Source organism: Leucopleurus acutus, assembly GCF_964270905.1.
Source record: "Leucopleurus acutus genome assembly, chromosome: 6".
NCBI lineage: Eukaryota > Metazoa > Chordata > Mammalia > Artiodactyla > Delphinidae > Leucopleurus > Leucopleurus acutus.
The window spans coordinates 107153409-107169595 of NC_139149.1; the positions used below are offsets into that span (position 1 = coordinate 107153409).

Below are 16187 nucleotides of genomic sequence, written 5' to 3' on the forward strand. Positions count from 1 at the left end.
TTTATTATTAATTTTTTTCAAGTGGTATTTAGTATTCTCTGTATTTTACATCCATAATCTACAGCTAAGCTTACCCACTATTCTTCCAAAACTTTTTCCCATTCCTTTTAGTCCAGTATCTATATTATAATGCTCATACACCAAGAATATTGGACACAATGGCATACCCTTTTCATTCCTTATTCTTTTTTTTTTGCAGTACGTGGGCCTCTCACTGTTGTGACCTCTCCCATTGCGGAGCACAGGCTCCGGACGCGCAGGCTCAGCGGCCATGGCTCACAGGCCCAGCCACTCCGCGGCATGTGGGATCTTCCCGGACCGGGGCACAAACCCGTGTCCCCTGCATCGGCAAGCGGACTCTCAACCACTGTGCCACCAGGGAAGCCCATTCACTCCTTATTCTTGATCAAAATAATAACTCTGTTCATATGCTACACAAAACATAAATCACCCTAATGACTGATTCCTCATAATACTGTTCTCACTTCACTATTTTTTTGGTTTTTGGTTTTTCTGGTCTGGAATTCTCTTCCATTCACCTCAGTAGGTCCAATCCCACTTATACCTCAAGGAAACTATTCAAATTTCAACTCCACAAAGCATTCACTCATGTCTCCAGTTCTGGTCAATATTATCTTCCTTTAAAGTCTCAAGTTAATTTAACTAAAACTCATTAGAGCAGTTAGCTCTTTCTATCCAGTTTCACTAAAATTTACGTAGATCCCTCCACTCCAAGACTAGAAGTTCCTAGAGTATGGCATCCATAAACAACTTTGAGGTAGAATCTACATACCATAAAGTTCACCCAATGTCTGTGTATAGTGTGTCTTTGTGATCTTTATAAATTTATAGAGCTGGGTAACCATCTTCACAAACCAGTTTTAAACATTTCTATCAGCCCCAAAAGTTTTCTCATGTCCATTTACAGTTAACTCGGCTTTCACCCCCAGTTCCAAGCAAACACTGATCTGTTTTCTGCCTCTACAGATGTGCGTTTCCTGGACGCTTCGTATGATTGGAATTATGCAACATGCAGTCTTTTGGGTCTGGTTTCTCTCAATTAGCATACTGGGTTTTTGTTTTTTTTTTTTTTTTTTTTTTGCAGTACACGGGCCTCTCACTGCTGTGGCCTCTCCCGTTGCGGAGCACAGGCTCCGGACGCGCAGGCTCAGCGGCCATGGCTCACGGGCCCAGCCACTCCGCGGCATGTGGGATCCTCCCGGACCAGGGCACGAACCCGTGTCCCCCGCATTGGCAGGCGGACTCTCAACCACTGCACCACCAGGGAAGCCCTAGCATACTGTTTTTGAGGTTCATCCATGTCGTAGGATTAATCAGTAGTTTGTGTCTTTCTTATTGATTTATCTATTCAACACTTGATAAGCATTTGGACTGTTTGCAGTTTGGGGCTATTATAAATAATACTGCTTTGAAATTGGCACACAAGTCTTTTATGGACATGTGTTTTATTTCTCTTGGGTAGATTCCTAAGAGTGGAATTGCTGGGTTGTATCATACGTTTAACTTTTTAAAAAAGCCACCTATTTTCCAAAGTGGCCATACCATTTTACATCTCCACCAGTAATTCCAGTTTCTCCACATTCTTGCCATTACTGTTTTTTATTATAGTCACTGGGTGGGGGGAAGGGTGTTGTGTATCTCATTTTGGTTTTAACTGGCACCTTCCTAGTGACTAATGATGTTGGTGATATTTTAAACATGTTTATTAGTTATTCATGTATCTTCTTTGGTGAAGTTTCTACTCAACTCTTTTGCCCACTTTTTAATTGAATAGTTTATCTTTTTCTTGAGTTGTAAGAGTACTTTAAATATCCAAGATACAAATCCTATATCAAACATAAAATTTGCAAATATTTTCTTCCAATCTGTGGCTTGATTTTCATTTCCTTAGTGATATTTCTAAAAAAATCAAATGTTTTTTTAATTTTGAGAAGGTCCAATTTATCATTTTCCTTTTGTGCCAGAGCTAAGAAACCTTTGCCTAATCTAAGATGACAAAGATTTTCTCTTGTGTCTTCTCGAAGTTTTATAGCTTTAGCTGTTATATTTAGGCCTATGTTCCATTTGGAGTTAATTTTTGTGTATTGTGTGAAGTATGAGTCCAAATTAATAGTCTTTTTTCATATAGATGTCCAATTTTCCAAGCATTATTTGTTGAAAAGACTATCTTTTGCCTTGGCAATTTTGTTGAAAATCAACTGACCATATATAGGTTTATTTAAATTCCATTCCATTGATCTCTATGCCTACTCTCACACCAATAATAACCTGTCTTGATTTTTGTAACTTTATAGTACATTTTGAAATTGAGTAGTGTCATTCCTCCAATTTTATTCGTTTTCAAAATTGTTTTGGCTATTATAAACCTTTTATTCTAAGTTACAAAAATCAGCTTATCAATTTCTATCAAAAAAAAATCCTGCTAAGATTTTGAGATTGTGTTGAATCCATAGATCAATTTAGGAGAACTGCCATCTTAACAATATTGAGCCTTCCAGTCCATGAACATGGAGGGTCAATTTCTCTCAGCCATTTTAAGTAGTTTTCAGTGTATGAGTCTTGCACCTCTTTTATTACATTTATTTCCAAGCATTTTACTCTTTGTGATGCTATCTGGAATGAAATTATATTCTTAATGCTATGTTTGGAGTTTTAATTTGTAGTATATAGAGATATATTTTTAAAATTTTGATCTTGTACTCACAAGACTGTGCTACCTCATTTATTAATTCTAGTAGTGTTTGTGTGTGTGTGTTTTCCTCAAGATTTTTACACAGCATCAGGTGATCTGTGAATAAAAACCATCTTACTTCTTCATAGTCAATTTGATGCCTTTTATTTCTTTTGTTCCTTTACTGCACTGGCTAAAACTTTGAGTAACATTTTTATTGTTTTTTGTCTGAGTCGGGTCTTCATTGCTGTGCGTGGGCTTTCTCTGGTTGCGGCAAGCAGGGGCTACTCCTCATTCCAGTGCACAGGTTTCTCATTCCCGTGGCTTCTCTTGTTGCAGAGCATGGGCTCTAGGCGTGCGGGCTTCAGCAGTTGTGGCTCACGGGCTTAGTTGCTCCACGGCATGTCGGATCTTCCCACACCAGGTCTCGAATCCGTGTCCCCTGCATTGGCAGGCAGATACTTAACCATGGCACCACCAAGGAGGTCCCATTTCTATAGTTTTTAATATATTCACAGAGTTATGCAACCATCACCACAATAAATTTTAGAATATAAGTGGTGAGAGCAGACATCCTTCTCTTGATCTTAAGGGGCAAGCATTCACTGTTTTATCACTACGTATGATGTCAGCTGTAGGTTTTTTACAGATGCCCTTTATTAGGAAGGAAGTTCTTTTTTAATCTTTTTTTGAGAGTTTTTAATCATAAATGTGTTTTATTTTATCAAATGCTTTTCTGTATCTACTGAGCTGATATATGGTTTTTGTCCTTTAATCCACAGGTCCCCAACCCCCATGCTGGTACCAGTCCGCAGCCTGTCAGGAACCGGGCCGCACAGCAGGAGGTGAGCAGCAGGTGAGTGAAGCTTCATCTGCCTTTCCCCATCGCTTGCGTTACCGCCTGAACCATCCTCACCCCCTGCCCCCTGATGCCATCTGTGGAAAAATTTGTCTTCCACAAAACTGGTCCCTGGTGCCAAAAAGGCTGGGGATTGCTGCTCTAGTCTACTAATATGGTGTTTTACTTTTTTTTCCCCATGTTAAACCAACCTTGCATTCATGTTATATAGTCCCTCTTATGCACTGCTAGATTTGGTTTGCTAACCCTTTTTTAGAAATTTTTTTTACGTTCATGAAAGATACTAATCTTTAGCTTTCTTTTCTTGTAATGTCATCTGATTTAATATCTTCAGAGAATGAGTTGAGAAGTGTTCTCTATTTTATAAAGAGTTTGAGAATGATTTTATCATTTCTTCTTTAAATATTTGATTGAATTCACCAGTGAATCCATCTGGGCCTGAGCTTTTCTTTGTGGGAATATTTGAAAGTATTAACTTAATTTCTTTACTTGTTATAGGACTATTATGGGTTGAATAGTATCACCCAAAAAGATATGTTGAAGTCCTAACCCCCAGGACCTCAGACTGTGTTCTTTAGAAATAGGGTCATTGCAGATGTAATTAGTCAAGATGAGGTCATACTAGATTAGGCTGGGCTCTTAATCCTCTATGACTGGCATCCTAGTAAGAAGAAGAGGCAGACACATGCGGGGAGAAGACCATATGATGACAAAGGCAGAGACTGAAGCTGATGCAGCTGCAAGCCAAAGGAGGATTAGCTGACAAACCACCAGAAGTTAGGAAAGGTTAAGGAAGGATCCTCCAGGTCCTGCCAACACCTTGATCTTGTACTTCTAGCCTGCAGAACTGTGAGATATAAATTTCTATTGTTTTAAGCCACTCAGTTTGTGGTACTTTGTTGTGGTTGCCCTAGGAAATGAATACAAACTCTTTTCAGATTTTCTGTTGTGTTGATTCAGTTTTGGCAATTTCTTTCTAGGAATTTGTCCAACTCATCTACATTGCCTAATCTGTTGGCATAAAGTTATTTGTAGCCCCTTTTAATTTTGGTAGGGTGGGTAGTGATATCCTGCTTTCCTGATTTTAGTAATTTGTGTCTTCCTTTTTGGTCAGCATAATAAAGGCTCGTCAACTTTACTGACCTTTTCAAAGAACCAACTTTTATTTTCATTGATTTTATTTTTCCTCTTATCTATTTCATTAGTTTCCAGTATGACTGCTATTTCCTCCCTTTTGCTTGCTTAGGTTTAAGTTGCTCTTATCTTTCTAGTTTTTAAAACTGGAAGCCTAGAATATTACAACCCTTTTTCTTTTCTAATATAAGTGTTTAAAGCAGCAAATACCCTTCAGATCACTCTTTTAGTTGCAACCCATAAATTTCAGTGTTTTCACTTTCATGCAGTTCAAAATATCTTCTGATTTCCTTTGTTACTTCTCCTTCAGACCATGAGTAACTTAATTTGCAAATATTTGGGTGATTTCCCAAATTTCTTTCTATTATCTATTCCTAATGTAATTCCATTGTAACCAGAGGACATAATTTGCATGGTGCCAATACTCTTAAATTTACTGAGGCTTGTTTTATGGCCTAGCATATACACTATCCTGGAGAATGTACTTCTTAAAAAGAATATAAATTCTGCTGTCACTAAGGACAATGGTCTATACATATCTGTTAGGTTGATAGTGTTGTTCAAGCTTTCTATAGCCTTAGCAGTTTTCTGTCTAGTTGTTCTACCCATTATTGAGAATGTGAAATTAAAATATCAAATTATTGTCTATTTCTACATTCATATCTAACAATTTTTGCTTCATGTATTTAGGACTGTTTTGGGTGCATGTACATTTCTAATTATTATAGCTTCTTGACATACTGACCTTTTTATTACAAAATGTCTGTTTCTAGAAATATATGTCTTAAAGTCCGTTTTGTCTGACATCATTATTGCCACTGCAAATCCCTTATGTTTGCCATTTGCATGGTCTATCACTGTTAAGTACTATTAGTCTTTTCATCATCATAATACATAATGCAACTTTGTACTTACTTTTATAGTTATCCTTTTATTAATTTGCAAGCTTTTTCGTAACAATAAAGCATAAATTCTTTGATGAGTTTCATACATCTTTCTGTATAGTGTTGGGTATAATAAATACTTGCTCCATTACAAGGAATTAGATACTAAACAAACTCCTCTTTAAAATAATAATCCAGTTGTGTTATTTGCTCATGGTGTTGTTGACTCATGTTTTCCCACCTTCAGTCCAGGTTTTGAAAGCTGTGAATGATACTCACCTGCCTTTCTCCCAGTTCCAATCCTAGATTTATGAAATGTACAAAGATTTTTTAACCACAACTCCTCTGTACTCAAGAATCACATTTTAGGAACACTCATTTAAATCAGATGGTTTAATCTCAGGTATCTTTGCTCTCCTGCAAAACTTTGATAAAAATAGAAAATTGTCCAGACAATTACACAGGTCTCAAATATCATATGTCATGTGCATAATCCTGTTTTTTCTCACAATAAAGATACAAGAATACTTTTGAGCTTTTAGGAATCATTATCTTACAAGGTAATTCAATAATTGCATAACTTTTGTGTTAAAGGACTTCTTCAGGCATTGATCTTTTTGGTATTTTGAAGCCTTGCCTCAGTAAAAGGATCTTGCTGATTGCCACATATGTTAATGTTTAAGATATACAATTATTATCCAAGTGATCTGTTTGTCAGTTTAAATGGGGATTGAGTATGATACGTGTTGATTTCAATAGGCTTAAAAAAATTCTTGTCTGATCAACGAATCATATAGGACAAAAAAGGTCATTTTTTAAAACCTAGACTTTTTCTTTCCTCTTAAATGGCTATGAAATTTTTCACTGATGTCTGAAATTGAATAAAATTGCCTAAGTATACTCTTTTTTTTTTTTTTTTTTGTGGTACACGGGCCTCTCACTGTTGTGGCATCTCCCATTGCGGAGCACAGGCTCCGGACGCGCAGGCTCAGCGGCCATGGCTCACGGGCCCAGCCGCTCTGTGGCATGTGGGATCTTCCTGGACTGGGGCACGAACCCGTGGCCCCTGCATCGGCAGGCAGACTCTCAACCACTGCGCCACCAGGGAAGCCCGAACCTAAGTATACTCTTAGTCCCCATATATAACGACATTTTTATGAGATTACTGTATTGAGACTTCTTGATTTGTGGCTCCCTTAAAATCACGTCTGTGTTTGATATATTCATATAAGGACAGGAAGAATGATGCAATTATAGAAAGGTGTAAATGGTGTTAGAGAATGGAAGATAAGGATTAACATTAATTAAACTGATGCATACTATCATGGATCAGGATAAAAGGGAATCCCTTCTTTTTGAGAAATTACTTTTATTTTTTCTAGGGAAATACACAAAATACTTCTATTGGCAATTCACCTCCACCCTTCAGTTGAATTTCTATTTCCAGAAATGCAGTTTCTCATTGTCAGCCAAACTTTCTGATCAGCGTATTGTTTTCAGAAGAAACGGATAACTTGTAAGGCTCAAGGAACATAGTTGCAAATTGCTAAGATTCTTCTTTATCACTTGAACGTCTGTTATACACCCTGCACGTGAGCCAAATCTTCATTTAAATTCCAAATTCCATAATAAACATTTCCATGAAGAATTCTTGCAATACACAATAACAAAAGATAGTCAAAACTCTTCTGATTTAGGCAGTTTTTGTTTAAGTAGACTATCTAAACACAGCTGCCACAACTTCCAATAAATACAGAGCAGCATAAAACCACCTGCACGTGGTTTCGTCCTTGGAAAAGACGCATCTTCCCCCTAGTTGTTAGAAAATTCCGTACCAAATAAGATAGTTTTCTCATATTGCATGAAATACAGCATTTAACTTAACCTGACTCCTATAACCCAACATAAAACCTGTTTCAGAGCAGAAACAGACCCATAATTAAAATTGCATCACATGATACGTTCACAGAAATACTTAACACCTAAAGCCTTAAACAGACAGACAGACATAGAAATGCAGCCTCAGACTGAGACTTTGGGTTGTGAAATGTACACCCACGACCTTGTTTTGCTGGCCTGCTTTGTAACCGCGGGTTCCGCCCTGAGATGGGTGATGGGCCGCTCTAACTCATGAAGATTTCTGTCTCTTCCGCCATCCACTTCACAGGTAGTATGTGACTCCTCCACGCAACAGGTCCTGAGCCTGCGGCAGGGCTGGGGCCCGGTAGGGCAGTTTCTCAGTCGCCACGCGGCCCAGTCGCCGCATCTCCATCCCGCGTCCGGTCCCTCGAATGTAAGCCAGGCCGTTCGCTTGCTTTACCCGTGGTGGGCAGCCAATAGTTACTTATGGCAGAAGGAATATTATTATCCACGTGTCACTCGGAGCTTGGAGGACGAGTACAAAGTACAAGCCCTCCACGCCGCGCTCGGCCGCGGTCCTTTCCCTGTCGAGCCTCCGCCAAGCCACCGCCACCGCACGCGGTCCTGGGTGCCACCCGCGGGGAAAAAAAGAGCGCGGTCGCGCGCAACTGAGCATGCGCCGCTGCCCGCCCGCCCCGCTTTACGGCCCTCCCCACCCTCCACGGGGGCCGTGGGAGCTGCGTCGCGAAATCAACCACGCTGTCTCCCCGCCCCTCAGGCCGCTGGGACCTGGAGCGTCCGGGAGCGGGCGCCCGTGCGTGATGACGCACGTGGTCGCGAAGACGTGGGGACGCAGGCGGCCGTATAGAGCGTGAGTTTTCGCGTCTGTTCGGCGCCGATGCAGTTGTCCGTTGCGCGCCGCGTCTCTCGACTGTTCCCAGGGCCGCGGGCGCGGGCGCTGGCGGCGGCGGCAGCGGCGGCGCTGCGGGAGGCCGTGGGCTTCCCTGGGGCCAGGCGAGGGCGGGGTTGGAGGCGCAGCCTCCGCTCCGTGGGAGCTCTCAACAGGTCCGAGAACTGGGAGGGAGTTTCTCGGAGCGAGTCTAACGGGGGTCTCTTCATCTTCACTCGCGTCTCTGAGGCCGATCGCACAGGGAACGACGTGCCCAGGCCCCGGGTGGATGGCGTTGGCTCTGGGAGGCGCGGGGCGGGGGGGTGTGGTTTAAAGGGACGTTGCATCAGCGACAGCTTGTAGTTTCAGTTTCTCTTGGAAGAGTAACTCTGTTTCTCAGAACAAGTGTGTGGCAAACAATCCTAATCCTAATCTAAGTAGTGGTATTTCTCCTAATACGGGGTAGGAAATACACTGTGTATTTAATCCTTTTCTGTCCAGGCCTTAAAAACCTTTACAAAAACGGATCACATGCTTATATGATTTTCCAAACCGAGCATAAACTCAGTGTTACTGTCAAATTATTGCATAGTCATGATTGAGTCATCGAGATGGGTTGGTCTCTTTGCAGTGACAGCTGGACTTTGCTCTTTTTTTTTCCCCCTTTGGAATTGCTCCTTAAAAATCTGTCTTATGTCTCACATTTATATGCCACTTTTTGCTGTCCTAATAACCTTTAAATCTAAAAACTTCTAATTTGCTCCTGGTGTGGCAGGGCTTGGGAAAGCAAATAATCTTAGAAGAAGGCAGTGCATTGGGTTCCCAAATTGTTCCAGGGCTACCAGCATCAACGTCAGCGGGGAACTTGTTGGAAATGCAAATTTAGGAGTCTTACCCCAGATTTAGTGAGTCAGAAATCTATTTTAACAAGACTTCGAATTGATCCCAAGGCACCTGTGTGCTAAAGCTTGAGAATTACTGGCCATAGTGATAAAGAACAGCCATTGTGAAGTCACAGAATGGAATTTGAATCCAGGTGAAACCTTTCTTAGGTGTAGGACCTGGGACAAATTAGTTAAAGGTTACTTCATAGGACTGAAAGTATTCAGTGTAAAAATGCAGGAAAAGAGTTTAACACAGGTGGAAAACAAAGATGAGATGTTATTAAGGAACTTGTTAGAACTAAAATAAGTACATAGACTGTGCTGAAAGGATTCTTCCTTGATTTAGATGTGGGTTGTAGTGCACAAATATTGTGCCTCTTCTGCTGCTTAGAGGGCAGTTTATTTTTATGGATTCTCATTATATTGTATACGATTGAGGCTGTCGAATGTAGGATATTCAGTTAATACCAATGCTGTAGTATTTTTAAGAACCGCATTAGTAATTGTGTTAAAGAGCAGTGTTTAATTCTTTGGTCTTTTGGTTTTTTCAGCTTCATTGTGCCTTCTTTTGACCCAGAATTTGGTAAAGAAAGTAGAGTGGATAACTGATCGGAGATCAGCCTTAGCCTTAGAGTTGAGAAGTATTATAGAGCAGTGACTTGGAAATGAGAGACAAAACTGAAGATGTTTCTGTCCTTTTTTCCCCATGTGTCGTACAGCTCCACGATAGCAAAGAAGTTCTCATCATATCTACTTACCTGTGTTTTCTGGAAGCATCACAGGAATTAAGTTAGATGTGCCCTCCATCTGCTGTTTTTACAGAATGTCAGCTGCAGTGTTACAGCTTTTTCCTTCCCCTTTTCAGGGGGTTGGTGTTGGGGGCATAAAGAGAAATATTCGGGATTCGAAGCAGCTGACCTAAAGCCTAGACTCATTGTGGTGTTGAGAAGAGTCTGTAGCACCATGGCCGAAACAACAGGTCACTTGATTAGAGTCCACTGCTCCCGAGGCCACACCGTGGCTCCTGGGTATTGTGGGTGAGTTTTCAGATAACTGTGAGTCAGTTTAGATATTTATACCCTATAAATAATTTTGTTAATGCTAAATTAACACTGTCCCATCATGAAGTATTCACTTTTCAAAGGCCCTATTTTTCTTGTTCACTGTGTCAGAGAGGCTGATCTTTAGCGGTGGTTTTGGGTCAGGCACACCCTGCTTTGAACCCCACCTCTGCTACATACTGATTGTGTCCAGTAGACAAGTTACATCCTCCCAGCCTGAATCTCCTTTCCTATAGAGTAGGACTCGTGGTGTGTGACCACCTCAGGACAGTGAATAATATGAAACCAAGTGGAAAGCATGTCTGTTAACGCCGAGAGGCTCAGTAACTGGTACATGTTGGACAGGGGAGAGAAGGTAGTTATTACCTCAAACCTAGCTTGATCTCATTCATTTCCTCGTAATATTTTTATAAATGAGGTAATTTTATTAATTACTTGATTGCGCTGCTTTACTTTTTAAGCAAAATGCTGAAGAGCTTTCACAGTATTGTGAATGAGAGAAAGCAAACACTTTGGAGAAAGTTAAAACTCTAAACCTGGTAGAAAGGCACCATTTTCAGTTCTATCAGCATAACAGAGCAACTTTCATAAATTGTTTTGAGTGTTTACTGGAAGGTCAAGGTCAGCGGGTGATTACTGTTTAAGTATCTACAGTTAGTTAATGGGGACAGTCAGCCATAGAAGGGGGCACTTTGTTACAGGAGATGAGGCTTCACTGAAGACATGCACCAAAGAATAAGAAAATGCTATTATAGCTCTGAAATCATTATTTTTCAATATGGATGCTTAATGATTGGAAAGTTAAGAGTTTTATGTTCCATTTTAAAAAATGATCAAAAAATCTCATATTTCTGTATATAGTGCATATGAATATGTGAGCATGGAAACGAAAGGTGTCATACTAGGTCATAATTTCGTTTACTTGGCAATGTATTATAATATGGAGGTAGGGACAAATAATCTATACATTTAAGTAAAATTAGGTAAATGCATGTGTATGTAAAAATTCTTTTTAAAAACCATTACAAAGATAGAAATGCCTTAGAAAGATAGATGGCCTTTTATGCTGTAGCTCTAGTCACCTAAGCAGGGGGCCTCAGATTTTTTAGCAGGGGACCCTCTTTAGCAGCATCTTACCTGTAAAGCTCAGGAACTGAGAGGTTTTAAGAGAAGAGGGGTTGAAGGGCATAGGACCTGCCTGCTGGGAGCCTCCTGCAGTGACACTTCAAGGAGTCCGTGTGACAGGGTGTGAAACCATCGGTGGGGTAGAAATCCTCAGGAGATGAGCTGTACCTAAAAAGTCAGGTGTTGAGAATTCCTGAGTGGGATCCACAAACTTGTTCTGAAGACAACTCCCAGGGTTATCAGCAATGTCAGACATATGTATAGTTTCTCATGTAGAGAAAAAAAAAAAAAATCCAGCCTTCAATCCGACCCATATTATATAAAAATTGGGAGGAATCTATGCACATTTTTTGAGAAATCATCTAAGTTTTGCGGTACGCGGGTCTCTCACTGTTGTGGCCTCTCGCGTTGCGGAGCACAGGCTCCAGGCCCGCAGGCTCAGCGGCCATGGCTCACAGGCCCAGCCGCTCCGCTGCATGTGGGATCTTCCCAACCCGGGGCACGAACCCGTGTTCCCTGCACTGGCAGGCGGATTCTCAACCACTGCACCACCAGGGAAGCCCAGTTTTGTTTGTTTTTAAATCCCTCTAAGCTGTGACAGCTGTTACCACGGTTAAAACTTTAATATTTTAACTGGCTGTTGTTTAGGATTACAAATGACTCAAGGAAAAAGAAACAAGGAGTCAATGGAAATATATTACTTGTGTTTACTGTCCTTTAGTATTTTGTTGTATGAAAGCAGCTGGTTTGCATTTATATGGTAAAGGGTTTTTCTTAAAGAGTTAATTTTTAGTTAATAGTGAGCTTTCATAAGAAAAACAATTTCAAATGCTAAGTATTTGCTAGATTGTTTTTAATAGCGATAGTAGTAATATCACATTGTCCTTTTTCACACATTGAGAAGGGTTTCCTGGTGACAGCTGGAGCATGGGGGAGGGGGAGTCACTTTCAATCAACCAGCTGCTCTCTGCAACATCATGATGGTGATATTTCAAAGCCCGTGGATAATTCTGGCTGCATTCAGAAGAGATAATGTATCAAATTTCTGGGAAGCAGTAGATAGTGTGCAAGAGCCTTTTGGGATCTAGCTGGTAGCCAACTAACAATGTGTACATTCAGGTTTGCATGTTGGTATTATTTACCATCTCGTTTCTTGGACATTGTTACATGAGCATCATAATTATAAAGCAATAAAGTCTAGTTCCATGGGGGCAAAAGGCTCATTAGTTTATGGAGAGGAAGGGAGAATGGAAAACAAACTTTGGGGATGTGCTGTGTGCTTTTACATAATATGCTATTTCATTTCTTCTTCCTGATGACTCCAGGAAGTAAGTGGAGTTTTCATCTTCCATGGATAAGGAAACCGAAGCTCAGCAGGACTGATTATGTGATTTGCCCAAGGCCACGTGCTAGTAAGTGATGGCATCCAGACTTGACCCCATATCTAGCTTCAGATCCAGGAATGTTGTCATTACACCAACAGCTGTTTCTCCACAGTGTTCACTTGCTTATGCATTTTTAATCCAAAGTCACAATATCAGGATAGTATGAATGAAATTTAGATACATATTACAATGACTTCAGTTTTATATAAATAATATATAAGGGTGTGTGTGTGTGTGTGTGTGTGTGGGCAGCCACTTCTAATTTTGGAATTTTTTCCCTTGAAAGTCCCTTGAGCAACACTGTTAAAGAAATTTTGCTGTGTTTTTTATATTACAGATACCAGAAATTTTCAAGGATGTGTATTTTAATGAGTCAGTTGTGATGCTGAGCTTGAACAGATGTAGGAATAAATATTGTGTGTGCTGCCCATGTAGTAGAAGTTCCTTCACATGGAAGTATTCAGGGCTTCCTCTTTCTCTTTCCAAGGAATGTTAATTTTGTATTAATAAGGGACCTTTTTGCTTTCTAGATGTTCAGCCTGTGGCAGACCTTTGAGATGCTGTTTGTATACCCTCCACGTTTTGGTTCTCCTGTTAGCTAGAGTGTTGTATGTTCTCTGAAAAATGAGAGTTGATGATGCTTGAAATAAACTAGGATCTGCTGCCAGCCCTTGGCAAATTCCCTAGTATCTGTGTAGGGTTATTTGACTACAAACAACAGAAATTAAGTTAACTAAGTTATCCAGATAACTTATTCAAGAACAAGAGGTTTATTGGAAGTATATGGATGAGTTCAGAAAATCTACAGAAAACCAAACCACAGAACTGCAGCCAGATGAGCTCTTGAGGCTTGGGTAGACTTTGATAGATCTGGAAAATTCTTTAAGTTAATGTTCTGAGTATCAGATCCAGAATTTGTTGGTCTTAGTGTCTCTGCAAAAGTGTTAGATTCCAAGAAGAGAGTTCTTATTCCATTCTTGGTCACTGTTACCCTTGAATCAGTGTAGGAAAGGCATCCTGGATTTCTGGTCCCCCCCAGGACCACATCCAATGGGGGTGAGAGGCGTCTCTTACCTGTTACTGAAAGAATGAGGTGTTAATGCCGGGCAGAGAAAAAGAAAGGAAACAAAGCCCAAGCCGTCCCCACCACCTGGTAATTAGTGGACGTCCTGTGTGCTTGTGGAATGTGCACAGCTCTGACGCCTGGCATGCTTCTCCCCTCTTGGCCAGTTCTTGTGTTGGGAGAATTTCAGTTACGTAAATAGTTCACTAACATTTCTTACATGAGTTAGTTTAAATGGGGTTATGGCTATCACTTTTTCATTGACTTTAGGTAGACAAACAAAGAAATCTGGTGTGGAGCGAACCTCAGAATAGAATTACTTAAATCTTCTTGAAGGGAGTGATGGTGGGATGCTGGCATTGCTGCTCCCTGTACGTCTCCTGGTTTAAGGACCTACGTCTGCAGGGCTGTCAGTTGGAGAACTTTAATGAGCCCTCGTTAAACTAAAACTTGTAGCCCGTGAGAGAAGGAACCAGCTTATGATTGATATTGGAAATCATAAGCGGTGATGGATCAGAATTGGAGTTGGCACTAATTCACCTCACTGTGGAGCAAGAGTCAAGATTATATACAAAATCCAGTATTCCACTCTTCACGTATACAGGTAATCTGATCATTTCTGTTAAGACTATAACCCTTTAAAAAGGAGGGAAAAATAAAAAATTTTGCCATCTGACATATAGAGGTTTTTTTTAGTCCTAAAATGGAGGCTCATTAAATTCTCAAACGTAATTTAAAGATAATGTTGACAAAAACTCTGATTTGAGATTTTATTACAAAATTTATCTTAGTTAAAAAAAATTGTTTCTATTTTCATGTGCCTTCCACACACCCCATCATACTGTTTTTTTAAAATGTATGTGTAATTGAATCACATGATGCAGTTTAAAAATGTAGGATCATAGCCCAGAAAAATGCTAATTGGTTACTAAGTTATAAAGACACTTTAAAGCTATTTAAAATTTTTAATCTTAAGCCTTATTTTATGTGTTGATATGCATTAAAAACAGTATCGTTTCCCAATTTATGATTTTATATATATAATCTCATTTAATCCTCACAACACCAAATATGGCTGCATTATCTCCTTGTACAGGTGAGGAACCAGTAGTTAAATAACTTTCCTAAGGTCACATGACTGGCGTATTGTGGAGCTCTTACCAAAATCCATGACCTTAATTACTGACCTCTACTGCAAACGTTAATATTGCTAGCCCTGTGTATCATTTTGACAAAAAGCACTGTGATGTTTCTTTTTCCAGAATCTGTCTGTTTACCCCAAGTTCCCTGACAACTTCTTTATGTTTGGAAGCTGTTCAAATGTGTTGTGTTATCCATCATCTTGTGCTTCTGTTTGCTGTGAGTATGGCAATAGCTCCTATATTGCACAGTGTGCCCTGTGAAGCCTTTTGTCATTTATGTCTTAAAGCAGTCTGACAGCTTCTCATGTTGAATTCAGCCAGGTTACTTTTCATTTAACAAAGCCAAGTGTTGCTTTCTAGGTGAAAAATAATTAAATGCTTTTAAAGATGTATTTGATTAACAGGAGGCTGATCTGTGTAAATTAATTATAACTGTAATGATGTCGTAGCCTTGTCTTTTGTTATTAACCAGGTAATTGACCAGAAGTTTGGAAGCTTATTGTAACTGACAGCGGTTTGACCTTGTATGCTGTCTAGAAGTGAAACATGCACAATGCATGTAAATGCAGTTGGCTTTTTGAGCTTCATGTGTTGTCAGAGCATCTGATCTTGGGTTCTTACTTCACTCTTCCCTTACTTCTCTGCTGAAATTGTTACACTCGAACTGAATATTGTACTGATATCTCTTACTAAAAGCATCTGACCAAACACAAATGTTGTCTGTGTCCTTGAATAACTATAATCAGACACGAAACCTTGGCACATTTAGGACATAAAGTCAAGTAAACAAATGCCAAAATTAAATGAACCTTGGTTTTAAATTCCATGTGAAGGAAGGTAAAACAACTTTTGGGAGAGAAGACATAAAGGGAAAAATAGTGGGCATATTTGCTAGGTTGAAGGAGAATTTTTCCCTTTTATTCTAATTTACCTAAGAAAGTTCAGAGAATGTGGTGTTTAAATATTTGAGTGATGAGAGCCTCTAACTTGGGTGATTTTGGTTAAAGAATGGGATGGTAGGAATAAAGCACAAAGTGGATGTGGGATAACAATGGCTAATGAGCAGCAGTCCCTGGGTGCAGGCTGTCCTCCCTCCCACATGCTTTAGACTAGAGGAAGAGTCAGCTCTGCCAGAAGTGACATAGGCATTCCTAAACCCACCATACTATGCGAAATCACGCAATAAAACCCATAGAGCTATGGTGCAAA

At 40.0% G+C, this 16187-nt stretch overlaps 1 protein-coding gene across 4 annotated transcripts in view; it reads left to right on the plus strand.

Moving 5' to 3' along the window:
* Positions 1 to 8256: 8256 nt before the first annotated feature.
* RHBDD1 (rhomboid domain containing 1) overlaps positions 8257 to 16187 on the plus strand; it is a 114588-nt gene continuing 106657 nt past the window's right edge. For 2 of the 4 annotated variants that reach the window (XM_082841487.1, XM_082841491.1), the window contains exon 1: positions 8257 to 8300. The gene's annotated coding sequence lies outside the window, so the exon portion shown is untranslated. Of the gene's footprint in view, positions 8301 to 8454; positions 8495 to 16187 lie in introns of those variants that run through there. The other 2 variants (XM_082841490.1, XM_082841488.1) reach the window with 2 other exon arrangements.